The following is a 26,065-nucleotide window of genomic DNA, read 5'->3' as shown; positions in this document are numbered from 1 at the left end:
ATAAAACAAGAGCTGGCTCTTGAAAAAAGTAAATCAGAAATATTGATACAACTGTGGCAAATCTGATAAGGGGGAAAGGGAAGTTAATCCCAATACTAAAAATGAGAAATGGAATGAGATTCTGAGAGGGTAATATTCAACCCTGAGTGGAATTACTTTTGTTTCAGGAAAGATCCACTCAAGCAAAAACCTGGGGAAAGAAAGGGACAAAGGAAGAAAAAAGAGGAAGAGAGACAGGGGAAGAAAGTAAGAAAAAGAAGGGAAGGGAGAAAGAAAGAAACGTAAATGTCTCAACAGATGTAAACTATCTAATAACACAATTCTCTTTAAATTCTAAAAACAGAAATAGAAATTTATTAAGCCATATACTCATTGCCTTTTTTTTGGTACTAAGAACAAGAAAACCCATTTACAAATCACTATTTAGAAGTTCTGGACAACACAATAAGATTATTTTTTAAAACTAAAAATATGCCATGTTATTTGTAAACAGACAGACAGCAGAAATAATTTTTTAAAAACATTTTATTTCTAAAAATAATAATTTTACTTACAATTTTTTGGCAACTAATAATAAATTTATCAGAAAGAACAAGCAAAATAGACAAGGAAATTCACAAAGGGCAATAACAAAATAGTTATCTTGACAGATATACAATATATTTTTAAACAAAACAAAATGACATTGCCTTAAAAATTATAGAAGTATCAATAGAAAAACAGAGAAAGCTCCTGAAAGAATTCAACTCACTATTAACTATCTTTTATCTGCAGGCACAGACCTGACTCAAGTTAATTCTAAGAAGCAAAGCCTTGATGTTATTATCTCTTGTGTGTGTGTGTGTGTGTGTGTGTGTGTGTGGAAACCTAGGAAATTTAGGCCGGAGAGGGAAGAGAGGGTAGAGACTTAAAGTGCCTTTAAGGAGGAGGAGGAAAGGGAGGGGGTTGGCGATTTCACTGTGTGATCTGAACAGCACTGGTGAAGCTCAAACAAGGGAGGTAGCAAGCCATGCAGGCCTAGGGGAAGAGCATTTCCAGAAGAACAACAGTTGCAAAGTCTTTGGATCGGGAAGAAATGGAATTTGCTTGAGGAAAAGCAAGGCCAGTGCTGTCAAAAACAGGGCACCAGTGGGGAAAATAGTAGAGTAGAATGACAGAGAATGGAAGAGAGGAAGTAGTCAGGGACCATATCACTAGAACCTTTTTATTTGGCAATAAATACAACTTGTACTCCTTAGGAGCATACTCCAGAGCAAACAACAGTAACTGTGTTCAAAATATTAAGCAACAATAAAAACATAAATAAAACATTTCATATTTTTACTATAGAAATGGAATAAAGGAGATGAGAATGCAATAGGCTGCACATTTATTTACACATAGAGTTTTCACCTGAGACCAGAACACACACACACTCATACACACACACACACTTTATACACCTAAAAGTGGTTTAAGCTGACACTTTGCAAAGTGCTTTGGCCCAAGCAAACTAACTGGAAAGGCCTACTAATATACTCAAAGTGCAAATCAATCAATCAAGCATTGAATAAATAAATGCAATCTACTTGTATTTGAATTTACACTCAGGAAATTAACTAAAATGGAGACAATAGACTTACTACAGCTTAGTCATCTGTAGTCCTTCCTCTTCAGTTCTGAGACGGATGCTAACACCTTGGTGATTACCACTTTCCAGCACTTTGTGAAAGCTTAGAGCATTTAAATAAATTGTGGAGGTAGGCGGTGGGGGGGCGTGGAGAGTGAAGAGAGACAAAGAGGAGGAGAAAGGAAGAGGAAACGGAGAGATTTCTCCTGGCATAGGTATACAGCCAGGATCCCAGGTTCCTTGAATGATGCACAGAGATTGCTAGGTATCTGTGCCAGAAGTGGAGAAGGTATGGTGTTCAACTCTAGGAGGAGACTCAACTCCAGGAACCCACAGAGGAAGCCAAGTGTGCTGATGTTCAGGAACCAATACGTAGAGGGTACCCCGCAGGTCTGTGAAAGAGCCCACGGAGACTGCAAGAAAAAAGGTTTCCACAAGTATAATCACAGACTAGATAGCTGGATAGAGTAGAGGAAGGATAATAACTCTATGACCTGATAATTACTGAAATAAACGAGACAATTCCTGCACATCAGACTGTGTCAAGTAAGGCTGAAAATCAGTATTAGTTTGATAAAATGGGAAATTACACACACAAAGAATTAGCTGTTAACTGCAATACATGTCCAAGGCAAGATAAGATACAAAACTGAAATCTCACATGTTCTACTAGAGTAAGATACTTGTAACTGGAAAAGGTAAGGAAAAGTTCTATAGAGGGTTTAATCACCCTGGACCCTTTGTATCCACTACATTTACTATTCTCAGTCAACTCCATTGTAGCTTAAGGGTAAGAGAACTAAATTTAGCCCAATTCATAAACTGAACAGATTCCCTGTGTTTGATCCTTTTCAGTTAAAACTATGGGTCCAGTACAAATCAAACTGGATGTCAAGGCTTTTTTCCTTGGGAATCTTAACTTGCTTTACTACTGTGACTGAGACAGATATGGCTACTTCACTGTGACTAAAGGCTAGCCAAATGGGAAAGGGGATGGAATGAATCAAATTCCCCTTTTGATCACTCAACAGGAGGTCCACAGGCACCAGCCCTCATTCTATTAACTATCTCTGCTTCTCCAACTGCAGTCAATGATAACACAGGGCCTGCTTGATGCTTGCAGGGGCCTCTCACCAAACACAGGCATTTTGATGGTTGGCTTCCTTGAGATGTCCCTGATCTAGGTAAAGACACTCTGAGACAGTGTTCCTTCTGCCTTTGCTCCATGCCTGGAGTGAATGCATACCTCTTCCTCAACTGGGACAAGAAGCCACAGCTCTCCACTGACTAAATCCTGTGTCTGGTCCAAACTCACATCATAGCTTCTCCATCAACTTCTCCACACCAGGCTTTTGGAGCCAGGTTATCTTAGATCAGCATAACAGAGGCACTTCGGAGAGTTCAGCAGCACAAGGGACCATACTGTAACAAAGCCATTCCAATCTGGCTATATAGTTAATACTGAGATCTTCAAGGCATGAAAACAGTTGAAAATTACATTGCTAAACCACTCTACAGATTATATGTATAGTTGAGCTTTCAAACTTACAAATAACATGAAATACCAAAATAGGTTGTTACTTTTCCTTTCTCCACCTCTCTCATTCTCTCTCTCTCTCTCTCTCACACACACACACACATAATTTTTAGTGTTAAGACAATTGTATGAAAAACAGGAATATATTTTTAAATAACATCTCAATATTCAAACAAAACTGTATTTCATGTATTTAAAACAAAAACACATAAATTACACATTGGTTTCTCTATATATGATATTATTGAATAATGCTGTAATTGAATTTTTCGTTTTTAATGGAGTTTATAACTTTGAAATACTTGCTTCAGACTTACTTAAAGTAAAATTAACCGGGTTTTTTGACCTCCTACTTTTAGATTTGGGGGCTGATGGTTCAGAATCAGATGTGTTCACAGTAATGGATGCTACTTCCACCAATCCTGGTTGAAGGGGTTCCAGTGATACCTGAATAACAACTTTTGTTTCAGGAGGTAATCCTTCTAGCTGCTTAGGCTTGTTAAACATTTGATGACACTGGGTCTTGTGCTCCCTTTTCTCTTTACAAGTTAAAAACTGTAGCACACATTGGAACTCTGGTGAAAACTCTTTACCCAGTGCCATCTATAACGAATATGTATTGTGTTGCAGTTTTAAAAATTTGGAGACAAAAGGGGCAAAGTAAATTCTTAATGTTACCATGGTATGCTCTGAAATGTGCATCCACATCTGCAAATAATGATGATCTGTAACTGCAAACCTGGCATACATAGGGCATTTCACCAGGCTTATGATTATCTTTCATGTGCTGTAAGAGAATCTGATCTGCCTCAAAGGACAATTCACAGATTTTACAGACTGTGCAGGGCTCCTGGGACGTGTGGACACTTTCAGTGTGACACTGCAGCTGGAAGGGAGTAGGAAACTGGCGGTGGCAGTGCTGGCAGGTGGTGTGGTATTTCCAGCTGTCACCTCTCAGCCTCTCAAGTTCCAAATGGTGCTTCATGTGGTTCATAAACTTAACATTTTTTAGAACTTTCAAGCAGCTGCAGCATTTAAAGGCTGTGTGAGTTTTCGGTTCTGGCTGCCCATCTCCTATATGCTGTCCATACTAGAAGTCATGAAATAACACAATCAGATTGCCTTCTGTGGGATCAGCAATCTTGTTTTGACTTGATATACTTGGAAAGTCAGTTTTTGTCAGTCCATTTTCCCCTAAAGGACTTACATGCTTGCAATGAACACTGTCCTTTGGAAAAGCTGTTGGACAAGGTTCTCCACTCTGAACATGGCTTAATGAGGTATGAACACTGTCTGGTGTGCTTTGCTGAGTAGTCACTGTATGAAAAATACCTGAAAGGGACAAAGCTAAAGGATGTTCTCCTATAATTCCATCACTGAGTTTAGGCCTTTGGGGACTTGTGCTATTTGTTTCAGAAGTGGAAAGCCGCTGTGATACATGAGGACTTTTATTCATATCTCCTGCAGAAACTGCTGTTTCTATTGGATGCTGCAATGAACTTGTGAAGGTAATGAAAGGAGAACATAATTCTGAAAAGCTATTAGGCACTATTTATGGTGAAATATTTTTATAATCCACTTTGGACAAAGGCTGAATTATAATAGAATTATCTGTTGATCTTGATTCAGAGACAGAAACTGGCAAGACAGTCTTTGCTTCTGATGCAGGAGTCACATGACTAACAGGCTGTAATTTCTGAGCATTGTCTTTCCTGAAGTGACCATACCTATTTCTCCTTGAACAAGAACCTGGGGTAACTCTGTTCAGTATGTTTGAAACGACTGGTTTTGAATTTGAGGTCATCCCAACAAAGATCATATCCTCATCTTCATTTACATGTTCCACTCCAACCAAGATCAGTTCAGCATCTTCGTCATCTACTTGTTTGGTTTCTCCCTTGCTTTTCTGTGGTTCTGGCTCTTGTTCTTCTTCACATGACATACATGGTGGTTCCATATTTTAAATACTCTTTTGTTCTTGGAGGGTGTGGCCATAAGTCCCAGTGCTTCCTTTAAATAAACTGCCACCTAGGTATAAATATACTACATATTAGTTAAGTACAGAAAAATGTGCTATTTGGTTATCTCCAAAATTCTAGGGTGGTTATAAACACCCTTATCTTACAGATACAGATACTGAGCATAAAAGAGACTAAATGACAGCTGAAAAACCTTTGACTACAAGTCTACATGACTCAAGAATCATAGCTTTGTTCCATGTTGATTTTAATCTCTTCTAACTAAAAAAAGAAGGAAAGAAAAAAAAAAAAAAACCACCACTGATCATTAGGAGAAATCACATGTAAAGGACGAGTATTTTTACAAAAGCACTATTGTACAGTGTTTAGAAACATGGACTTTGGAGCCAAAGAAGATTAAGCTGGAATTCTAAGTTAATCACACACCAGCTGCATCTTTTTGGGCAAATTTATAATTTTTAAATGTGTTTCCACACCTTAAAGACAAACATGCTTATTTCTTAGACTTAAGGTTAAGCTCTTTTTAAAAAGTGTCAGCTATTTAATGGCATCTTGTTTTGTAGTAAAACTGGAAAAAAAAAAAAAAACCATCTTAAATGCACATTACAACTGATTCATACCTACTAATTTCATAAATGTTAATACAGAAAATAGGTAGCAAATTCAAATATAAAGTATCTATACATAGTTAACAAATAGCATAATTCAATGTCAAGCACTTAACACAGGCCTAGCAAATTGAGAATGTACTTTCTTGATAATCTCACCCCCAAATCCACACTGATATATCCTAAATTTCTCACTCTAATCTTGACTAAACTTAAATCCAACAATGCTTCATCCTTCATTCCACGTCTCTTGCCCACATAGCAGGCAAAGTCATGCCAGTATTTCTCTAATACCAATATCAGACACAGACATCACACACACACATACAATGGATATCCCGTATGAATACAGATGCAAGAGTCCTCAACAAAATACTGGCAAACAAAACCTAACATATAAAAAAGATTATATACCATGATCACGTGGGGTTTATGGAGGTATGCAAAGTTGGTTCATTATATGAAAGTCAATCAACATTATGCTATTTTAATACAATAAAGTACAAAAAACACATCTGCCTGCAGAAAAAGCATTCTCTTGAATCTAGCACCTTTTCATAATAGGGGTTAAAGTAAAATACCTAATAACTAAGAACAATAGAGAACTTTCTCAAAGGGTACCTGTAAAAGACCCACAGCTAAAATCATACTTAATAATAATGAAACACTGAAAGCTTTCCCTATAAGATTGGGAACAACACAAGGAAGTCTATTCCACACTTTGGTTCAATATTATACTGGCAGTTCTATAACCAGAGCAATCAAGTAAGAAAAAGGAATTGTTGTTGTTGCTCAAAAAAAACCCAAAAACCAAAAAACAAACAAACAAACAAAAAAAACAGCCTTCAGAATGGAAAGGAAAAAGTCAAAGTATATTGGAGATACCATACTTTTATATATAGAAAATTCCAAAGAAACCACAGGTATTAGAATTAATAAAAAGCTTGAAGAATACAAGATAAATATTTTAAAAATCAATCACATTTCTATACAGTAGCAACAAATGTTCTGAAAATGAAGTCAAGTAAACACGTGACTCTACATTAACATTAAAAAGAATACTTAGGATGTCAGAAAGAGAAAGACAAATATCATATGGTATCACTTACATGTGGACTCTAAAATATGACACAAATGAACTTATCTATGAAACAGAAACAGACTCACAGACATAGCAGACTATGTGATTACCAAGAGAGGACGGGTCGGGGAGGCATAGATTGGGAGCTGGTGATTAGCAGATGCAAACTATAATGTTAATATATAGAATAGATAAAAAAGATCCTACTGTATAGCACAAGGAACTATATTCATAATTTGTGATAAACAGTAATGGGAAAGGATATGAAAAAAAGTGTTCATGCATGTGTGCATGTTTACATATGAAGGAAAGGAAAGGTAAAAGGAAGGAAAGGAAAGGACAACTCTTGGCAAGTATGTACAGAAACTGGATCCTTGTGTGTTATGGATAGATTTTAAAATGGTGCAACTGCTACAGAAAACAGTATAAAGCCTCCTCAAAAAATTAAAAATAGAACTACGACATGACTCAGCAATTCCACTTCTGAATATAAATTCAAAAGAAGTTAACATGGGGTCTTGAGATATTTGCACAGCCATGCTCAAAGCAGCACTAATCACAACAACTAAGAGGTGGAAGCATCTAAACTTCCATCAAATGTGATATATACATATAATGGAACATTATTAAGCCATATAAATGAAATTTTGCCACATGCTACAACATTCGTGATCCCTTAAGATATCAAGCCAAAGGAAATAAGCCAGTAATAAAAAAAGACAAATACTGTATATTTCCACTTATATGAAATATCTAATATAGTCAAGCAATAGAAAGGAACAAAGTAGAATGATGGAGTCCAGGGTCTAGGGAAACAGGGAAGAAAAGCGGAGTTGTTGTTTAATGGGACAGGTGATGGGTACAGAGTTTCAATTTTGCAAGATGAAAAGGTGTAGAGATCTGTTTCATAGCAATGTGATAAGGAATTCCATGGTAGTTCAGAGGCTAGAACTCCAAATTTTCCTATCAGGGGCCTGGGTATGATTCTCAATGAGGAAACTGTCATTCAAGCTGCATAGAACAGCTAAAACGATGACAACAACAACAAAACAACACTGTGACTCTGTGTGTGTGTGTGTGTGTGTGAGTTGCTCAGTTGTGTATGACTCTTTGCATCCCCATGGACTGTAGCCCACCAGACTCCTTTGTCTATGGGATTCTCCAGGCAAGAATACTGGAGTGGGTTGCCATTTCTTTCTCCAAAAAGGCTGATGAAATTGTGTGAAATACTTAGCATGTAAAAATGGTTAAAATGGTAAAAATTTTAAGTTCGATGTTTTTTTTACGACAAATAAAAATCTAACAACCAGGAAAAGAATTTGAATAGACTTTTCACGAAATATGATATACAAATGGCCAACAATCACAAAAAATACTGCTTAACATGATTGAAAGTGAAAGAAAGTGAAGTCACTCAGTCATGTCCAACTCTTTGCGACCCCATGGATTGTAGCCTATCAGGCTCCTCCATCCATGGGATTTTCCAGGCAAGAATGCTGGAATAGATTGTCATTTCCTTCTCCAGAGGATCTTCCCAACCCAGGAATCGAACCCAGGTCTCCTGCATTGCAGGCAGACACATTACCTTCTGAGCCACCAAGGAGGCCCGTAATAAAATGTAAATCAATCTCAGTGAGATACTACTTCACACCTATTAGGTTGCTGCTGCTGCTGCTGCTAAGTCGTTTCTGTCCTGTCTGACTCTGTGCGACCCCATAGATGGCAGCCCACCTCACTTGCCCTTCCCTGGGATTCTCCAGGTAAGAACACTAGAGTGGGTTGCCATTTCCTTCTCCATTGCATGAAAGTGAAAAGTGAAAGTGAAGTCGCTCAGCCATGTCCGACTCTCAGCGACCCCACGGACTGTAGCCCACCAGGCTACTCCATCCATGGGATTTTCCAGGCAAAAGTACTGCAGTGGGGTGCCATTGCCTTCTCCTACCCATTAGGTTGACTGTAATCAAAAAGAGGAATAATAACAAGTGATGCAGAGGATGTGGAGAAAAGGAATCTTCATATATTGTTGATGTAATTGCTGTAAAATTGTACAAGTTTGCCAGTACCTCAAAAATTAATATAGAGTAGCCACATGATCCAGAAATTTCACTCTTTTGTATATATCCATAAAAATGAAAATGTTAAGTCCATGCAAAAACAGTGTTCACAGCAATATTACTCACAATAACCACAAAGAATACACTATCCAAATATTATCCATTAATTGATGAATGGATAAATAAATTGTGGTATATGCTCACAATGGACTACAGGTAAGCCACATACCATATTGATATAGCATATTCAGCCATAAAAAAAAAAATGCACTGCTATACAGCCATGAAATGGATGAATCTTGAAAATACACAAACTAGTGACTTCCCTGGAGATCCAGTGTTTAAGACTCTGCACAGGTTCCGTCCCTGGGCTGGGAACTAAGATCCCACATGCTACATAGCTAAATAAATATAAATATTTGAAAAAAAAATATGACATCTGAATAAAGCCAGATACAAAGCTCACACATTGTATCTGGGAGAACTGTAGATAGAAGAGAAGCAGGAAAGAGAAGCAGTCTGTAATCCAAATGAAACATTTTTTTCAGGGAGGAGGAAATGAACTGCTCTAATAAAGGCTGCCAATAAATTAAATAAAATAACAACCTCAGGCTCTACTACAAAGCCACAGTCATCAAGACAGTATGCTACTCGCACAGAGACAGAAATATAGATCAATGGAAAAAAACAGAAAACCCAGAGATAAACCCACACACCTATGGACACTTTATCTTTGACAAAGGAGGCAAGAATATACAATGGAGAAAAGACAATCTCTTTAACAAGTGGTGCTGGAAAACTTGTCAACCACTTGTATAAGAAAGAAACCAAAAAAAAAAAAAAAAAAATGAAACCATAACACATTTTGGAGAAGGCAATGGCACGCAACTCCAGTACTCTTGCCTGGAAAATCCCATGGAGAGAGGAGCCTGGAAGGCTGCAGTCAATGGGGTGGCTAAGGGTCAGGCATGACTGAGTGTCTTCACTTTCACTTTTCACTTTCAGGCATTGGAGAAGAAAATGGCAACCCACTCCAGTGTTCTTGCCTGGAGAATCCCAGGGACTGTGGAGCTTGGTGGGCTGCCGTCTATGGGGTCGCACAGAGTCGGACATGACTGAAGTGACTTAGCAGCAGTAGCAGAACAGTTTTTAACACGATACACAAAAATAAACTCAAAATGGATTAAAGATCTAAACATAAGATCAGAAACTATAAAACTCTTAGAGGAGAACATAGGCAAAACACTCTCCGACATACATCACAACAAGATCCTCTATGATTCACCTCCCAGAATATTGGAAATAAAAGCAAAAATAAACAAATGGGATATAATTAAAAATAAAAGCTTCTGAACCACAAAGGAACTATTAGCAAGGTGAAAAGACAGCCTTCAGAATGGGAGAAAATAATAGCAAATGAAGCAACTGAAAAACAACTAACCTCAAAAATATACAAGCAACTCCTGCAGCTCAATTCCAGAAAAATAAACGACCCAATCAAAAAATGGGCCTAAGAACTAAATATACATTTCTCCAAAGAAGACATACAGATGGCTAACAAACACATGAAAAGATGCTCAACATCACTCATTATCAGAGAAATGCAAATCAAAACCACAATGAGGTACCATGTCACGCCAGTCAGAATGGCTGAAATCCAAAAGTCTACAAGCAATACATGCTGGAGAGGGTGTGGAGAAAAGGGAACCCTCTTACACTATTGGTGGGAATGCAAATTAGTACAGCCACTATGGAGACCAGTGTGGAGATTCCTTAAAAAAAAAAAAAAAAAAAAAAAAAAAACCTGGAAATAGAACTGCCATAAGACCCAGCGTTCCCACTGCTGGGCATACACACTGAGGAGACCAGAATTGAAAGAGACATGTGTACCCCAATGTTCACTGAAGCACTGTTTCTAATAGGCAGGACATGGAAGCAACCTAGATGTCCATCAGCAGACAAATGGATAAGAAAGCTGTGGTACATATAAACAATGGGGTATTACTAAGCCATTTAAAAGAATACATTTGAATCAGTTCTAATGAGGTGGATTAAACCGGAGCCTATTATACAGACTGAAGTAAGCCGAAAGAAAAACACCAATACAGTATACTAACACATATATATGGAATTTAGAAATATGGTAATGACAACACTGTATGCAAGACAGCAAAAGAGACACAGATGTATAGAGCAGTCTTTTGGACTCTGTGGGAGAGGGAGGGGGGGATGATTTGGGAGAATGGCATTAAAACATGTATAATATCATATTCAAAACGAATTGCCAGTCCAGGTTGGATGTAAGATACAGGAGGCTTGGGGCTGCTGCACTGGGATGACCCAGAGGGATGATATGGGGTGGGAGGTGGGAGGGGGTTCAGGATGGGGAAAACGTGTACACCCGTGGCGGGTTCATGTTGATATGGCAAAACCAATACAATATTGCAAATTTAGAAAAATTATAATAATAATAATAAAATTTTTAAAAAAAAAAAAAAGAAGATGGCGGAGGAGTAGGATGGGGAGAACACTTTCTCCCCCACAAATTCATCAAAAGAGCATTTAAACGTCAAGTAAATTCCACAAAACAACTTCTGAATGCTGGCAGAGGACATCAGGCACCCAGAAAAGCAATCCAACTCTTCGAAAGGAGGTAGGAAAAAATATAAAAGACAAAAAAAGAGACAAAAGAGGGAGGGACGGAGTTCCGTCCGGGAAGGAGTCTTAAAAGAGAGAGTTTCCAAACACCAGGAAACCTTCTCACTGCCGAATCTGTGCCGAGCTTTGGAAGCACAGAGGGCAACATAACAGGAAGTAAAAATAAATAAACAATTAAAACTCGAAGATTGCGAGTCCTACGGTAACTCCCCCAGCGGAGAAGCAGCGCAGACGCCTGCACGCGCCATTAGCAAGCGGGGGCTGGGCAGGGAGGCGCAGCGCGGGCTGCATCGCTTAGAGTAAGAATCTGGCCTGAATACCCTGAGCACTATCTGAGCGAAATAATTTGGGCTAGCAAACCAGACTGTGGGATATCTACCACGCGAAAAGCCAGCCCTAACCTAAGACACCGCCAGGCCCGCGCACGGAACAAAGAATTGAACAGAGATAGCCGGCTGCAGACCTTCCTCCTCCGGTGACAGGCAGCCAGAGCCGGAAGGGGGCAATTGCAGCCCCAGAGAGACATTATCTATAAAACTGTAAGCAGGCTTCTTTGCTAACTAAAACTTCTTGGAGGTCTGGACGGTTAACATCTGCCTGAGAAGGTGCGCCGGTTTTACGCCCAGATAACCGAGTGGCGGGGAGGCGATAAGTCGCAGCATTGGCGCTCACCAAACACCTCATCACTTGAGCTGCTCGGACCTGGGAAGAGCACAAAACTCAGGCCCAACTGAGTCTGCGCCTCTAAGGACTACCCGAGTGCCTGAACCTGAGCGGCTTGGACCTGGGAGGTACATGCAACCCAGGGCCAGCCTCGGATTGTTCCCGGTGGAACAACCTAGAGCCCGAGCAGTGTGGGCAGGGAGGCTACACGCACCGTGAGCGGGGGCAGACCCAGTGTGGCTGAGGCACTGCGAGCGCACGCCAGTGTTATTTGTTTGCCGCATCCCTCCCTCCCTCCCCACAGCGCGACTGAACAAAGAGAAGAAATACAACACCACCCATCAGAACACCGACACAAGCTTCCCTAACCAGGAAACCTTGACAAGCCACCTGTACAAACCCACACACAGCGAGGAAAAGCCACAATAAAGAGAACTCCACAAACTGCCAGAATACAGAAAGGACACCCCAAACTCAGCAATTTAAACAAGATGAAGAGACAGAGGAATAGCCAGCAGATAAAGGAACAAGATAAATGCCCACCAAACCAAGCAAAAGAGGAAGAGATAGGGAATCTACCTGATAAAGAATTCCGAATAATGATAGTGAAATTGATCCAAAATCTTGAAATCAAAATGGAATCACAGATAAATAGCTTGGAGACAAGGATTGAGAAGATGCAAGAAAGGTTTAACAAGGACCTAGAAGAAATAAAAAAGAGTCAATATATAATGAATAATGCAATAAATGAAATTAAAAACACTCTGGAGGCAACAAATAGTAGAATAACAGAGGCAGAAGATAGGATTAGTGAATTAGAAGATAGAATGGTAGAAATAAATGAATCAGAGAGAATAAAAGAAAAACGAATTAAAAGAAATGAGGACAATCTCAGAGACCTCCAGGACAATATTAAACGCTACAACATTCGAATCATAGGGGTTCCAGAAGAAGAAGACAAAAAGAAAGACCATGAGAAAATACTTGAGGAGATAATAGTTGAAAACTTCCTAAAATGGGGAAGGAAATAATCACCCAAGTCCAAGAAACCCAGAGAATCCCAAACAGTATAAACCCAAGGCGAAACACCCCAAGACACATATTAATCAAATTAACAAAGATCAAACACAAAGAACAAATATTAAAAGCAGCAAGGGAAAAACAACAAATAACACACAAGGGAATTCCCATAAGGATAACAGCTGATCTTTCAATAGAAACTCTTCAAGCCAGGAGGGAATGGCAAGACATACTTAAAATGATGAAAGAAAATAACCTACAGCCCAGATTATTGTACCCAGCAAGGATTTCATTCAAGTATGAAGGAGAAATCAAAAGCTTCTCAGACAAGCAAAAGCTGAGAGAATTCTGCACCACCAAACCAGCTCTCCAACAAATACTAAAGGATATTCTCTAGACAGGAAACACAAAAATGGTGTATAAATTCAAACCCCAAACAATAAAGTAAATGGCAACGGGATCATACTTATCAGTAATTACCTTAAACGTAAATGGGTTGAATGCCCCAACCAAAAGACAAAGACTGGCTGAATGGATACAAAAACAAGACCCCTATATATGTTGTCTACAGGAGACCCACCTCAAAACAGGGGACACATACAGACTGAAAGTGAAGGGCTGGAAAAAGATTTTCCATGCAAATAGGGACCAAAAGAAAGCAGGAGTAGCAATACTCATATCAGATAAAATAGACTTTAAAACAAAGGCTGTGAAGAGAGACAAAGAAGGTCACTACATAATGATCAAAGGATCAATCCAAGAAGAAGATATAACAATTATAAATATATATGCACCCAACATGGGAGCACCGCAGTATGTAAGACAAATGCTAACAAGTATGAAAGGAGAAATTAACAATAACACAATAATAGTGGGAGACTTTAATACCCCACTCACACCTATGGATAGATCAACTAAACAGAAAATTAACAAGGAAACACAAACTTTAAACGATACAATAGACCAGTTAGACCTAATTGATATCTATAGGACATTTCATCCCAAAACAATGAATTACACCTTTTTCTCAAGCGCACATGGAACCTTCTCCAGGATAGATCACATCCTGGGCCATAAAGCTAGCCTTGGTAAATTCAAAAAAATAGAAATCATTCAAGCATCTTTTCTGACCACAATGCAGTAAGATTAGATCTCAATTACAGGAGAAAAACTATTAAAAATTCCAACATATGGAGGCTGAACAACACACTGCTGAATAACCAACAAATCACAGAAGAAATCAAAAAAGAAATCAAAATTTGCATAGAAACGAATGAAAATGAAAACACAACAACCCAAAAACTGTGGGACACAGTAAAAGCAGTCCTAAGGGGAAAGTTCATAGCAATACAGGCACACCTCAAGAAACAAGAAAAAGTCAAATAAATAACCTAACTCTACACCTAAAGCAACTAGAAAAGGAAGAAATGAAGAACCCCAGGGTTAGTAGAAGGAAAGAAATCTTAAAAATTAGAGCAGAAATAAATGCAAAAGAAACAAAAGAGACCATAGCAAAATCAACAAAGCCAAAAGCTGGTTCTTTGAAAGGATAAATAAAATTGACAAACCATTAGCCAGACTCATCAAGAAACAAAGGAGAAAAATCAAATCAATAAAATTAGAAACGAAAATGGAGAGATCACAACAGACAACACAGAAATAAAAAGGATCATAAGAGACTATTATCAACAATTATATGCCAATAAAATGGACAACGAGGAAGAAATGGACAAATTCTTAGAAAAGTACAACTTTCCAAAACTCGACCAGGAAGAAATAGAAAACCTTAACAGACCCATCACAAGCACGGAAATTGAAACTGTAATCAAAAATCTTCCAGCAAACAAAAGCCCAGGTCCAGACGGCTTCACAGCTGAATTCTACCAAAAATTTAGAGAAGAGCTAACACCTATCCTGCTCAAACTCTTCCAGAAAATTGCAGAGGAAGGTAAACTTCCAAACTCATTCTATGAGGCCACCATCACCCTAATACCAAAACCTGACAAAGATCCCATAAAAAAAGAAAACTACAGGCCAATATCACTGATGAACATAGATGCAAAAATCCTTAAAAAATTCTAGCAATCAGAATCCAACAACACATTAAAAAGATCATACACCATGACCAAGTGGGATTTATCCCAGGGATGCAAGGATTCTTCAATATCCGCAAATCAATCAATGTAATACACCACATTAACAAATTGAAAAACAAAAACCATATGATTATCTCAATAGATGCAGAGAAAGCCTTTGACAAAATTCAACATCCATTTATGATAAAAACTCTCCAGAAAGCAGGAATAGAAGGAACATACCTCAACATAATAAAAGCTATATATGACAAACCCACAGCAAACATTATCCTCAATGGTGAAAAATTGAAAGCATTTCCTCTAAAGTCAGGAACAAGACAAGGGTGCCCACTTTCACCATTACTATTCAACATAGTTTTGGAAGTTTGGGCCACAGCAATCAGAGCAGAAAAAGCAATAAAAGGAATCCAAATTGGAAAAGAAGAAGTAAAACTCTCACTATTTGCAGATGACATGATCCTCTACATAGAAAACCCTAAAGACTCCACCAGAAAATTACTAGAACTAATCAATGATTATAGTAAAGTTGCAGGATATAAAATCAACACACAGAAATCCCTTGCATTCCTATACACTAATAATGAGAAAACAGAAAGAGAAATTAAGGAAACAATTCCATTCACCATTGCAACGAAAAAGAATAAAATACTTAGGAATATATCTACCTAAAGAAATTAAAGACCTATATATAAAAAAAACTATAAAACACTGGTGAAAGAAATCAAAGAGGACACTAATAGATGGAGAAATATACCATGTTCATGGATTGGAAGAATCAATATAGTGAAAATGAGTATACTACCCAAAGCAATTTATAGATTCAATGCAATCCCTATCAAGCTACCAACAGTATTCTTCACAGAGCTAGAACAAATAATTTCACAATTTGTATGGAAATACAAAAAACCTCGAATAGCCAAAGCGATCTTGAGAAAGAAAAATGGAACTGGAGGAATCAACCTACCTGACTTCAGGCTTTACTACAAAGCCACAGTTATCAAGACAGTATGGTACTGGCACAAAGACAGAAATATAGATCAATGGAAAAAAATAGAAAGCCCAGAGATAAATCCACGCACATATGGACACCTTATCTTTGACAAAGGAGGCAAGAATATACAATGGATTAAAGACAATCTCTTTAACAAGTGGTGCTGGGAAATCTGGTCAACCACTTGTAAAAGAATGAAACTAGAACACTTTCTAACACCATATACAAAAATAAACTCAAAATGGATTAAAGATCTAAACGTAAGACCAGAAACTATAAAACTCCTAGAGGAGAACATAGGCAAAACACTCTCTGACATACATCACAGCAGGATCCTCTATGACCCACCTCCCAGAATATTGGAAATAAAAGCAAAAATAAACAAATGGGACCTAATTAAACTTAAAAGCTTCTGCACATCAAAGGAAACTATTAGTAAGGTGAAAAGACAGCCTTCAGAATGGGAGAAAATAATAGCAAATGAAGCAACCGACGAACAACTAATCTCAAAAATATACAAGCAAATCCTACAGCTCAACTCCAGAAAAATAAATGACCCAATCAAAAAGTGGGCCAAAGATCTAAATAGACATTTCTCCAAAGAAGACATACAGATGGCTAACAAACACATGAAAAGATGCTCAACATCACTCATTATCAGAGAAATGCAAATCAAAACCACTATGAGATACCATTTCACACCAGTCAGAATGGCTGCGATCCAAAAGTCTACAAATAATAAATGCTGGAGAGGGTGTGGAGAAAAGGGAACCCTCTTACACTATTGGTGGGAATGCAAACTAGTACAGCCACTATGGAGAACTGTGTGGAGATGCCTTAAAAAACTGGAAATAGAACTGCCTTATGATCCAGCAATCCCACTGCTGGGCATACACACTGAGGAAACCAGAAGGGAAAGAGACACTTGTACCCCAATGTTCATCGCAGCACTGTTTATAATAGCCAGGACATGGAAGCAACCTAGATGTCCATCAGCAGATGAATGGATAAGAAAGCTGTGGTACATATACACAATGGAGTATTACTCAGCCATTAAAAAGAATACATCTGAATCAGTTCTAATGAGGTGGATGAAACTGGAGCCTATTATACAGAGTGAAGTAAGCCAGAAGGAAAAACACCAATACAGTATACTAACGCATATATATGGAATTTAGAAAGATGGTAACGATAACCCTGTATACGAGACAGCAAAAAGAGACACTGATGTATAGAACAGTCTTATGGACTCTGTGGGAGAGGGAGAGGGTGGGAAGATTTGGGAGAATGGCATTGAAACATGTGAAATGTCATGTATGAAACGAGATGCCAGTCCAGGTTCAATGCACGATGCTGGATGCTTGGGGCTGGTGCACTGGGACGACCCAGAGGGATGGTATGGGGAGGGAGGAGGAGGAGGGGTTCAGGATGGGGAACACATGTATACCTGTGGTGGATTCATTTTGATATTTGGCAAAACTAATACAATTATGTAAGGTTTAAAAATAAAATAAAATTAATTAAAAAAAATAAATAAATAAAATAAAAAGATAAAAATAAAAATAAAAAAAAATAAAAATTGACCACTGAGTTTAACATTTGGAATTCACTGGTGACCTTGACAAGAGTGGATTTAAAGGAAAATGAGAGAAAAAGAGATAAAAATTCTACAAACAACTCTGCAGAAGCCTATAATAAGCAAACATGAAATTAAAAAAAGCAGAAGCAGGATGTGTTACAAAAGACAGATTTTTAACGAGAGGTGACATTATAGTCAGTCTGTTTGCTGATGGGAACCGTCCAGAGAAACAGAAAACTTAATCCAGGACAAAGAAGAGACTTGCTAGAATATCACTGAATAAACAAGAATTGAGTAGCAAATGGCAGAGCTGACCAGTACTCTTGGAAAAAAAATCCCATGGACCGAGGAGCCTGGTAGGCAGGAGGAGATGAGTTGTCAAAGAGGGACAGAATAAGAGACTTGGTTTCACTGACTCTCAGGAATTGGAGAAGGAAATGCCAACCCACTCCAGTGTTCTTGCCTGATGAACCCAGGGATGGCCCCTGGTGGGCTGCTGTCTATGGGATGGCACAGAGTGGACATGACTGAGTGACTTAACAGAAGCAGCAGTGCACAAGAAGTGTACACAAGCCAAATAATTCGCTCACAGTAACAGAACTGAGATCATATGAAGAAAGGCTGGCATGGTGGATTAATGGGTATGGTCGCCAGCCTTCAAGATGACCCCATGAATCACATCTCCTGATATTCCCACCCCTATGTAGTTCTCTCTCAAACTATCACAGGGTTGACCTGTGAGACTAAGCAAATACAGAAGTGAAGATGTGTAACGCCTGAAAAAAGACTCTGCACTTTATCGTGGGTGCAAGTTCTTTCCTGAATCACTTATTCTGGGAAAGACAGCAGCCTCCACATGAGCAGCCCTTGGAGAGGCCCATAGAAGGAGGAACTGAGGCCTCATGAGTACAGCCAAGTGAAAGAACTTAGATTCAATAAGTCTTCAGAGGTTGCCAAACCAGATAAAAGCTTGACTACCACCTCAAGAGGGACCCTGAGGCTAAACTACCCAACTGGATTCTAGACCAATAGATATCAAGTGTAAGTTCTTTCAAACTATTCGATTTTAGATAATATGTACAACACAAACAGTTTGAGTTATAATATCATTCACATCATACACATCACACATAAGAGTTCTGCTATAAATATGGCAAAACGTAAAAAACACAAAACAAACCAAAACACCTAAAAACAGGAGTTGCCTGGCAGTCCAGTGGTTTAGTTAGGACTCAGCTCTCTCACTGCCAGGATCCTGTGTTTGATCCCTTGTTGGGGAACTAATATCCTATGAAGCCACATGTTGTAACAAAACAAAACATGCTGCAACACTGATATGCTGTGAAGTTCAAGACTGTACCAGCATTATATAACTGTACAACAGAGCTGGGCATAGGCACAAGATCTTGTTTACTGGCATGAAATGAACTCAGATGCCCCCGCCCCCATCCAGTGGAGTTCAATTATTTAATGAAATAAAGCTCTTAAGGGTGCAATAATGAGTAAGTAATCCCATGAAAACATGTTAAATCACAACACATTTTCTCTGAACAAAACATTCTTTTATTCATTTGGCCATGCTGCTTGGCTTGTGGGGTCCTCATTTCCTGACCAGAGATGGAACCCAAACCACTGCAGTGAAAGCCAAGAATCCTAATCACCAGGCCACCAGGGAACACCCATACCTTCATTACTTTGATTTTATAGCTAAAACCTTAGGATATGTGCATTGCCCCATTTTAGCCTCACCAAGTTGTAGGAGTCATCTCTACACATCTTAAAACCCATGGTGCTCTTACTTTTTTCTTTCAAGAATGCAGGGAAAGCAAGCCACTAGCCCCCTTGCCTGTTTTAATGTTGCAACTCAGAGAGCTTCAGAGTGACTTGAAACCATGATTTCCCTGAAGTCATCACCTGCATTCAGGGTCAGCTAATCCCCAGGAGAAATCTCTCTCAACCGCAATATGTCAGCCCAAGAATGAAAGGAGAAAAACAGAAGGCAAGAAAGACACAACTTTGTTCCTTATTGTAAAGATGTCTGTCACCTTACCTCAGGAGGCACACTGAAAACCTGAGTGCCTGAGACTTCCCAGGCAGGAGAAGGTCATATCCTGGGGTGAGCAACGTGTTCCGAAATATTCTATCCCCAGCCACCCTACCCTACGGGATGCTGACTAGGCGTCTCACACCCTACCAGAGCCCACCCCTACGAATTCCTGTTCCTTCTGTCAGTAACAAACAAACAAACACCTGATTTGAACTTTCCTCTTCCCTGAGTCTTGGGGCCTCCCACAGGGGCAGCTCTGGAGTCCAAACAAACAAACAAATGATCAAGGCACTCTGCCAAAGAGGCCAAACCAAAGGCCTTTTGCTGCTGGGCCCCCTAGGCCTGGGTTCAGAACTGGGTCCGGGAGAGTCAGAAACAAACAGGAAAATGACCAAATGTGTGTGTGTGTGGAGTGGCCACTAGATTGATTTTTTTTTTTTTTTTCCACAGAAGACCTTGGCGGGGCTGGGGCCTGACAGGCCTTCCTGAGCTGGCTCCTCCCACCACCAGCGGAAGGCCTCCAGAGAGCAGCAACATCAGCACAGACTAGACTGGAGAGGGCAAAGGGACCTGGGGCCTGTGGGCCTGGCCTCACGCTTTGTCCTGAGGACCCATCGGCCCTCACAGGCCGCCCGCTGAGCAAGGCCCCCGCGCGACTGGGGACCTGAGAAACCCTCCCTGGGCCCTCAGGGCACCGCTTTGGCCGCACCAGGCCCCTGGCCTTACCGGTCCCCTTTGGCGACGGTGCCAGAACTGCCTGCGCCACCTGCCGCTAGGTCACCTGCACCTAGGCAATGATCCCTCCTCAGACCTGAGGCACCACGAGCTGCCCCTAGGGGCCCGCCGCCGCCACAGATGATTGGCTGCCTGGTGTCCGCTGCCAAATCTGATTGACCTCGAGGCTGGTGTTGGGCGCCTGCAATCGCATGGAGGCAACCGCCAGGGGCGCGGTCAGGCTGAACCTGATTCTCAAGTCTTGGGTCTATCAAGATTGCAGCTCAGCTCACCAAAGGGAAAAAGAAAAAATACATTGCACAGTCGCCAGGGCACAGGGAAAATGGCGAGACACGACACACACACACACACACACTACCAGGGGAGTTCAAATGATGGTATCTAGCACTCACAGCCCTCAGGGGTGACACCCAGGGCTTAAGACACAACACACACACACACACACACACACCTGGATCTTGAACACCCTCCTCTTGGGGCAAGGGCCATTTCGATCAATGCAGGGCAGCCTGCCCCACACACACACACACAGCACAGAACTGTGAGCTGGGCACAGGAGAGAATGGCAACACACACACACACACAAACCGTACAGTCTTGCACAGGGCTGAAAAACCCTGGACAGTCGAGCCTGGTAGGCTGCAGTGCATGGGGTCACACACACACAACACAAAACTGGGCAGTCGCCAGGGCACAGGGCTGAGAACACACACACACACACACACACATGCATTGGACAAGGAAACACAACCCACTCCAGTATTCTTGCCTGGAGAATCCCAGGGACAGAACAGGAGCCTAGTGGGCTGATGGTGTCTATGGGGATCTTGAAACACCTCCTCTTGGAATTCCATTTGGATCAATGTAGGGCAGCCGGCCCTGTTTTTGCACAGCATATATGAGCTGAGAATGAGCTTTCTTTCTTTCTTTTTTTAATTTTAGAGCCTTATGCTTTTTAATGGCTGAGGAAAACTGAAAATATTATTTTCTGAAGTGAAAATTGTGTGAAATTCAATTTTCAGAGTCCTTAAAGTTGGAACAGGGACTTGCCAGTTCCTTTGGTTATTGTCTATGGCTGCAAACTTGATTAACCACCAAAGATCATATTCACAAAGCCTAAAGTATTCCTTTTTTAGCCCTTTTCAAAGTCTTTTAGCCCTTTACAAAGTATTTTTTAAATGCCCTGTTCTGCTGGAAGTCTCCTAGTAGTCATATAGGAGAATAAAGTTTTGGTTTTGTTATAAATTTTCTTCTCTATTATATTCATTTTTCATTCTTTTTTAAAATTTCATTCCTTCTTATTGCTATAAGTTTGTTCTGTTGCTCATCTTTACAGCTTTTTGAGATAGTTATTTGTAACTCTCATTTGTCTTATATGTAATGCTATAAATTTACCTTAATTTGTTGTTGTTGTTCAGTCTGTCAGTCATGTAAGACTCTTTGCAACTCCATGGACTGCATGCAGCACACCAGGCTTCCCTGTCTTTTCCTATCTCCTGGAGTTTGCTCAAACTCATGTCCATTGAATTGGTGATAATATCCAACCATCTCATCCTTTGCTGCCCATTTCTTCTCCTTCCCTCAGTCTTTCCCAGCATCAAGGTCTTTTCCAATGAGTTGGCTTTTCACATCAAGTGGCCAAAGTATTGGATGTTCAGCTTCAGCATCAGTCCTTCCTGTGAATATTCAGAGTTGATTTCCCTTAGTATTGACTGGTTGGATCTCCTTGCTGTCCAAGGGACTCCAAGAGTCTTCTCCAACACCACAATTGAAAAGCATCCATTCTTTGGCACTCAGCCTTCTTTATGATCCAGCTGTCACATCCATACATGACTTTCGAAAAACCATAGCTTTGAGTAGATGGACTTTGTCAGAAAAGTAATGTGTATGTTTTTAATATTGTGTCTAGGTTTGTTATAGCTTTTCTTCATAGGGGCAAATACCTTTTAATTTCAAGGCTTCAGTCACCATCCACAATCATTTTGGACCCCAAGCAACTAAAGTCTGTCACTGTTTCCATCATTTCCCTGTACAAATTTAACTGTTTCCCACGATTTTTGCTGATTAGTATGTTCATTATCATTTACTTCCAAATATATCCTAATATTATATTTTAAGACAAAGATTATATATTGTATGAGCTTTCCTGATCGCTCAACTGATGAACTTTCCAGCCAATGCAGGAGACACAAGAGGCTGAGGTATGATTCTGGGTCAGGAAGATACCCTGGAGAATAATGGCAATCAGCTCTAGTAGTCTTGCCTGAAAATTCCATGGAGATATATATTATGTATTAATATGTTTATTGATAATTACCAAATGAATGGCATTTAAAAAGATGTTTCTTTGTCAATTTCTCATTATTGCATTATGGTCAGATCACACCTTCTAAATATTATTGACCATTTGTATTTGAAGATTTCCATTCAGTTAAGTATACAAAACTTTAGATTCCCATTCCAGTGAAGTCAAAATGAAGTGGATGTGATGTAGAGAAAATACTTGCAATGTCTAAACTATGTCTATGTGAAATGACCTCCTTTAAGCCTCACAATTATTCCTGTATCTTTCAGTAGGGTACCTTTAACTAAGTTCCAGGTTTTATTAAATTTTACCAGTTTTTCCACAACTGTTCTTTTCCAGGTTCATGTCCCATATATGATGCCAAATTGCATGAGGATATATACCGAAAAGCTACAGATACCTCCCTTAGTTTACTCTGGTCTTCAGTTCAGTCCAGTCACTCAGTCGTGTCTGACTCTTTGCTACCTCATGAATCGCAGCACGCCAGAGCCCCTGTCCATCACCAACTCCCGGAGTTCACTGAGACTCACATCCATAGTGTCAGTGATGCCACCCAGTCATCTCATCCTCTGTCGTCCCCTTCTCTTCCTGCCCTCAATCTCTCCCAGCATCAGAGTCTTTTCCAATGAGTCAACTCTTCACATGAGGTGGCCAAAGTACTGGAGTTTCAACTTTAGCATCATTCCTTCCAGAGAAATCCCAGGGCTGATCTCCCTCTGGTCTTAGCAGTTTCTTAAACTTTCCTTGCTTTACATGACTTTTGACAATTTTTAGGAGTCCTTCAGGGACAGGTATTTTGCAGAATGACTCTCAATATGGGTTTGATATATTTCTCCTGGTTGCACAGGGGTTTATATATTTTTAGAACTATACCTCCAAGGCAATATATCTTTCTCATTACTTCCCATCAAGGATTCATACTATCAATATGACTTACCACTAGTTCCTCTGCTATAAAGTTATCTCTTTCCCCCTGACATATTCTGTCCTTTGGAAACAAGTCACTAAACCCAGCCTATACCTGGAGAGGGGCATGGACTCTCAAATTGAGGAAAATATCTAAGAGATTCACAAATTATTGAGTATAAAAATTAATTGAAACACATTTATAAGGAAGATCTGGTTCCTCAAGCAATAGCTTTTAATTTTAAATTAATTAAATCAAAGTAAAATTTAATAGGTTTCCCAGGTGGTGATAGTGATAAGGAACCTGCCTCCCAATACAGGAGACATAAAAAATATGGGCTCAATCCCTGGGTCGGGAATATCCCCTGGAATGGGAAATGGCAACCCACCCCAGTATTATTGCCTACAGAATCCCATGGACTTAGAAGAGCCTGACGGGCTACAGTCCATGGGGTCACAAAGAGTTGGACAGGACTGAGAATGCTCAAACTACGGCACAGTTGGACTCATCAGACATGCTAGTAAAGTAATGCTCAAAATTTCCCAAGCCAGGCTTCAGCAATACATGAACCGTGAACTTCCTGATGTTCAAGCTGGTTTTAGAAAAGGCAGAGGAACCAGAGATCAGATGCCAACATCTGCTGGATCATAGAGAAAGCAAGAGAGTCCCATAAAAACATCCATTTCTGCTTTATTGACTATGCCAAAGCCTTTGACTTTGTGGATCACAATAAATTGTGGAAAATTCTGAAAGAGAAGGGAATACCAGACCACTTAACCTGCCTCTTAAGAAACTTGTATGCAGGTCAGGAAGCAACAGTTAGAGCTGGACATGGAACAACAGACTGGTTCCAAATAGGAAAAGGAGTATGTCAAGGCTGTCTATTGTCACTCTGCTTATTTAACTTATATGCAGAGTACATCATGAGACACACTGGTCTGGAAGAAACACAAGCTGGAACCAAGACTGTCAGGAGAAATATCAATAACCTCAGATACGCAGATGACACCACCCTTAAGGCAGAAAGTGAAGAGGAACTAAAAAGCCTTTTGATGAAATTGAAAGTGAAGAGTGAAAATGTTGGCTTAAAGCTCAACATTCAGAAAATGAAGATCATGGCATCCAATCTCATCACTTGATGGGAAATAGACGGGGAAACAGTGGAAGCAGTGTCAGACTTTATTTTTTTGGGCTCCAAAATCACTGCAGATGATGACTGCAGCCATGAAATTAAAAGACGCTTAATCCTTGGAAGGAAAGTTATGACCAACCCATATAGCTTGTTCAAAAGCAGAGACATTACTTTGCCGACAAAGGTCCGTCTAGTCAAGGCTATGGTTTTTCCTGTGGTCTTGTATGGATGTGAGATTTGGACTGTGAAGAAGGCTGAGGGCTGCAGAATTGATGCTTTTGAACTGTGGTGTTGGAGAAGACTCTTGAGAGTCCCTTGGATTGCAAGGAGATCCAACCAGTCCATTCTGAAGGAGATCAGCCCTGGGATTTCTTTGGAAGGAATGATGCTAAAACTGAAACTCCAGTACTTTGACCACCTCATGCAAAGTGTTGACTCATTGGAAAAGACTCTGATGCTGGGAGGGATTGGGGGCAGGAGCAGAAGGGGATGACAGAGGATGAGATGGCTGGATGGCATCACTGACTCGATGGACGTGAGTCTGGGTGAACTCTGGGAGTTGGTGATGGACACGGAGGCCTGGCATGTTGCGATTCATGGGGTCACAAAGAGTTGAATGCAACTGAACTGACCTGAACTGAAGTGACTGAGCACACACAAGGATTTAATACCTCTGTCACATTAGCTACATTTTAATATCTCTGAAGTGGCATATTAGACAAGGAGATAGAAAACATTTTCATTGAGAATTCCCTAATGATCTGGTAGTTCGGGCTTTGTGTTTGCAATGGAGGGGCAGAAATTCAATCCCTGGTTGAAGATCTATGATTCCTTAAGCCTTACAGGAAACAAACAAAAATTCCTACAAGATGAACACCCCGACTGAAAAATCAGATAAAGTATATAAATACATTACCTCACAGAAGAGAAAAATATGCATTTATATATGTGAAAACCTGATCATCCTTATTAGGGAATACATGTAACAATGATTTAAAAAATTTATATTGCTACCAAAATGTCTGTGAATAGCATTTACTTAGATCATTGTTTTGCCAAGCTTT

General features: G+C 39.8%; 1 pseudogene; it reads right to left on the bottom strand.

Annotated features, from left to right (window-relative positions):
• Nucleotides 1-178: 178 nt before the first annotated feature.
• Nucleotides 179-20,838, bottom strand: LOC138986874 (zinc finger protein 280B-like; annotated as a pseudogene).
• Between the last annotated feature and the right edge of the window lie 5,227 nt (nucleotides 20,839-26,065).

Source organism: Bos mutus, unplaced genomic scaffold (genome assembly GCF_027580195.1).
Source record: "Bos mutus isolate GX-2022 unplaced genomic scaffold, NWIPB_WYAK_1.1 CTG225, whole genome shotgun sequence".
Lineage (NCBI taxonomy): Eukaryota > Metazoa > Chordata > Mammalia > Artiodactyla > Bovidae > Bos > Bos mutus.
This window is presented reverse-complemented; position numbering and strand designations above follow the sequence as displayed.